Below are 5000 nucleotides of genomic sequence, written 5' to 3'. Positions count from 1 at the left end.
CTCTGCGTATGAAGCTCTCTTTGGGGGATATGATGGAGCCAAAACGACTCCCCATCAGCGAGACAGTACCCCCACCCTGAGTCTCAATTCCCTGGTTCCTCGAGCTAACCATCGACCCCAACTCATTCGACCCCCTCGATTCATCCCTTCATCCCTTCATCTCAACCCCTTCATCTCGACCCCCGATTCATCCCACCACCCTCGACCCTTCTTTCATCCCTCCATTCTCGACCCCTCTTTTCCTCAATAAATCATCTCATAGTGGCGTGGTCTTTGTTAGTGAATTGATTAGTATGATATCACAGCATGATAAAGAAATGCTGAGGAAGGAGCAATAGGAAGACATTTTTCTACTCTCACATTAGTAGACTAAGCTTTACATGATACAATGACTGACAGTATAAGAGCCAAATGCGAGGTTTCTATATTTTTTGAGGTTGCAGAAGTTTGCTTTACTTTGCAAAGTGCACTTGCTGCTGTAAAGCAAACCTGTTTTGGTGTGTTATGAAAGTTGAAAAAGGCCTATTTTCCATTTTTACACACCACACTCTCCAGGAATTTGAGTGAATAGCTGAAATCGATGCGACCAAATAAATTCTGCACTGCGGCTTTGAAAACAAATCAACCTAAACTGCTACAAGTTCAGATTATCTCTGCATTGTTTTGATATTATCGTATCATATGATCAGGACGGTGATCTTATCAGGGGGCTGTTTATAAGAAACCTTCTGAACGGGGAGATGGAGGCACAGCACTGCACACTGAACGGCTTCACACCCATTCAAATGTTTTAATTTGAGCGGTGTGATAGTTTTACATCGGAGGTGCAGCGCCGACGCCGCTCTGCTCACGGCTTCAACACCTTTCCCCTGATTGATGTGACATTTAGGACATTAACCCCCGGCCCCGCCCCCCTCCTCCTCCGTCCCCCTCTCTGTCCATCCATCTCTTTATCTGTCTGCATCATTTAATTTATCTCTTCATCCTTTGGTCCCTGAATGAGATAATGAAGATTGGTGCTGGCGTGACATTTTGGAGGAAGACGTCTCTATCGCGTGCGGAAGCGCCGTGTTGTTCTCCCTCTTAGCAACGTGTTGTTAAGACAGGAGAGGATGATGGAGGCTCCCTGAAAAGGTCAAGCTGAATCACTGTGAGTGATGACGGAACGGACAGCGCTGATAACGCCGATACATTTAGAGAGCGGTCCTGTACAGCTCGATCAGTGCAATCAGCAGAGGAGAGCGCTAACACTGACGGGGTTAGGGGTTCAATTCCCCGTGGAGCGCAGTGAGTGGAGCAAGGCACAGATCTGGGTTTAATACAAAATACAAAATCCCAGGAGACCCCCATGCTAAAAATGAACACACTTGCGGTACTTCAAGACAGTTTAGATAAAACCATCCACCAAATAATAGATGTTAAGGTGATAGGTGTGGCTTTTTTAACCATCAATATATCATCGTCAAATTAATTGTGATCCCTTGGTACAATAAAAAAAACAATGTTGTCTCTATCTCACTCCAGTGGTATTGTTAGTTTAGTTTAAGACCACAAAGGAGAAGTTGCTGCTTGCCCCTCCCCCTCTTCCAGTTTTGTGCCGTAAAGCAATCCGACAGATTTCTACAAATCCGACCTGGTGACGCACAATGTATGAAGCAGTTTAGAGGCCAGAAGAGGCTGACAATCTTACTGGCAATGGTCTCATTTGTTTATGGTAAGTATATTAGCTAATGTGCAGTGATGATTTATTGAGGTTAAAATGCTACATGTAGCACCTTTAAAGTCCCCATGAAATGAAATATTACTTTTTCACCATGTTAGGTAAATTCCCATGTCGTAATATACACCTACTTAACAATAAATGCCAAAAAAATTGCATTTTCTTGTGTTTTTACATCAAAATCCCATTACTTTTACTTTCTTACTGGACTTACCCTGGAAAACAATGTTTCTTTCCATGCCTACCTCATGCTGTACCAGTATGGCACAAACAAAATTCCCTAACTCATTGGTTTACACTTTTGAATGATCCCTCCCTAACATTTTCAGCAGGAAATACATCAAATTAAGGAAGTAAAATGCTCTCAAGATGCCATTTCATGAGGACTTTAAAGACCCCATGGGGATCATTCAAAAGTCTAAACCAATGGAATATCAGTCAGGGAGAGAAAGGCAGTTTTACTTGATGGGATGGGTGCATATGGGCGGGACTGTTCAAAAATCTGCGATGGTTGTTATTGGTTAGAAATTTATACGTGTGCAGCATGAGGTCACCATTAAAGATACTCTATTTTCCGGGAAGTAAAAGTAATGGGAGTTCATTTCATCGGGACTTTAATTGAGTAAAATGCTCTGAAAATTCCCCAGGGACTTGAAGCAGTTTTGTCAGTTTTGATTAATTCAGTGTACGCTCGCATGTGGCTTGATATTTAACAGCAGTTGTTGTAGAGGGTAAGGTGGCAGCCAAGTGGGGCTCCTGCAGCCTAAATGATGTTTATGTCTTAAAGAGCGTGAAACAAAAGTCCACTGTGACTGGAGGGAAGGGATCCAGGCCTCAGATGGTCTGGGAGTCCTTCATACTCCACCGCTCCAGTTGTTACTTCACTGCTACTCGGTGGCCAACAGTGAGCTGTTGAACTGGGCAGCTTCCAGGAGTGAATGTGAATGTGTGCAAGCGTATGAATGTGAAACAGGGCCTGCCAGCTCAGCAGATCCCTGGAAACACTCGAGTTAAAACAGAAGATTTATGCTTTGCTCTCTGCTTCATATCACATGTGGATTAAGTCAGGTTACAGTGATAAATTGTGTAATGAGATTAGCAACTATGGCAGCAATAAACTCTCTTCTAATTTCCCACGGGTGCACATTTTTGACTCTTTTATACATATAAAAAGTAGATACAAATTTAAATTAGATTCTATTTCAATAAAGAAAACGAATGAAGACTCTGCACCCTTAGGATTTTTGACAAGGAGGAGCTGCACTGTCAGTGTGACTGCTGCTGTCCTGATGTCCTGATACAGCAGTATACATATGCAGGAAGCTGTGGGGAAACAAAAGAATCAAAACAACTATAATTATGAAACATTTTCTGATGAATTTCAGGTATAGAGTACTTTTCAAAACGTACGACATTTTGGAATCAAATCCCTCATATGAAGAATGGATTTTTAGACTCGGGGTTGAACTAATTACCATCCAGAAGCAGGTAAATGTTTGCTGAGGCTGCTGAGTTTGTCACTCCTACAAGCCACTTTGTCAGCCCGTGTTTAATCAGCCTCTTCTACTATTAAATATACTCCTAGGAAATACAACTACCTAATGAAATTCACAATCCAACTGCTCCTGCAGCCAGTTGACAAAAAATGTTTATGCCCTACATACAGCGGCGCACCATGAATCATCCCCACAGGCTCATATAGACAGTGGCAGCAAATGCCGAATTCCCGCTTCTCGCATTTATCCTGCATCTCATTTGCATTAGTACAACAATGGTAGCTATAATAGAAGTCCTCATTCGTGCGTTTATCCTGCAATAATACTGCAGATAATTCTGTAATGTTGTACGGCAGAACCAAGTCAGTTTATTGCAACAGAAAACCCGACTGTCTCCCTCTCTCCAAGCCTGGTTTTACTCAACAGTTCCTCTTGAGGGTGGAGCCAGAGTGCAGCAGTGGTGCGGCGGTGAGCCTGCAGTATAAAGTGGGACTCCATATTAACCAGCAGCTACAGTGCGTCTGTAGCAGCTTGTGATTCACAGCTCCGGTGAGAGGCTCCTGATATAAACCACTGCTAAAGGTCACTACTGACTCAATGAGAAGGAGGAAACAGAAATAACAACATCCTGCGAGGGAATGAAAGACAATCCGATTCCCTGTTATGGAGGGGATTATTAGAGAAATGAGAGAATAGAGAGCAAGACAGAGGGAGGGATGGAGAGAGAAACCGAGAGAGAGAGATTGAGAAAGACTCAAAGAGAAAGGGACAGCGACAGAGAGAGAGGGATAAAGGGAGAGTTAGATAGAGATAGAGAGATAGAGAGAGTGAGTTGGAGAGACGCAGAGGGCAGAGAGAGCAGTATAGATAGAGAGAGAGAATGGAAAAAGAGTGAAAGGATGCTTGCTGAGCTCAAGAATTGTGTTTTTTTTTTTGGGTGCATCAGTCATTCTGTCTGTTAACAAACAACAAAAGACGCCCTTCACAAAACAGAGGGGGAGGAATTGGAATAAGAATGGAGGAGTCCTTGAGTTTGAGAATAAAGAAATGCATTAACATATGAGGACATTTCTTTTTTTTCTTTTCCTCCGGGTTGTTTATGTTTTCAGTTTTTTTGTTTTTGTTTGTGGTGCCGGTGACATTTTGTGTGGACCGTGGAGGGGGGACAGAAACAGAGGGGCAGGAATGGAAAGAGAAAGTCAGACAGATATGCAAACGGACACTCGGACAGAAAGAGAAAAAGACTAAAAGAAAGTCGGACAGATAGAAGCAGGCGGACGGAGAAACAGGCCGACTGACATGTCAGCCAACCAGCTGCCATCATACAAGCCTCCATTGGCTCCTTCTTTACCTGTATCATTGTAATAATAAGCATGGGCATCTATGGCGTGGCATGGCACTCGCTATACCTTATCCCAAGTGAGTCTAAATTTGATCGTATAGTTTTTTCTCATTATGATGGAGAGCAGAGATCAAGCAAAGATCCCCAGAAAGACAAATTCACATCAGAGCAGCGTTCAGGACCAATGTTCCCTCCAACATGATCGTCAGGTGATCTATGTCCAATAATTGATCACACTGGCCAAATAACATCTTGTCAGTCATCAGTCATTGCTCCACTTGTCAATATATTTCGTTGATATAAGCAGGTTTTGGTGATAAATGATATTAGATGCAGGGAGTTTGCCATACATTAGGGTTTATTGAATTGACGGCAGATTGGAGATTTAGTTCTACAAACATTGAGCTGCTGGAGGCAGAAATAATCTGACAAATTAAACTTC

At 42.8% G+C, this 5000-nt stretch overlaps 1 protein-coding gene across 9 annotated transcripts in view; it reads right to left on the bottom strand.

Annotated features, from left to right (window-relative positions):
* Positions 1 to 5000, bottom strand: part of ptprt (protein tyrosine phosphatase receptor type T) — a 359275-nt gene that overhangs the window by 185687 nt on the left and 168588 nt on the right. The window lies entirely within an intron of this gene.

The sequence above is a fragment of the Centroberyx gerrardi genome, chromosome 5 (genome assembly GCF_048128805.1).
Source record: "Centroberyx gerrardi isolate f3 chromosome 5, fCenGer3.hap1.cur.20231027, whole genome shotgun sequence".
Taxonomy (NCBI): Eukaryota; Metazoa; Chordata; class Actinopteri; order Beryciformes; family Berycidae; genus Centroberyx; species Centroberyx gerrardi.
This window is presented reverse-complemented; position numbering and strand designations above follow the sequence as displayed.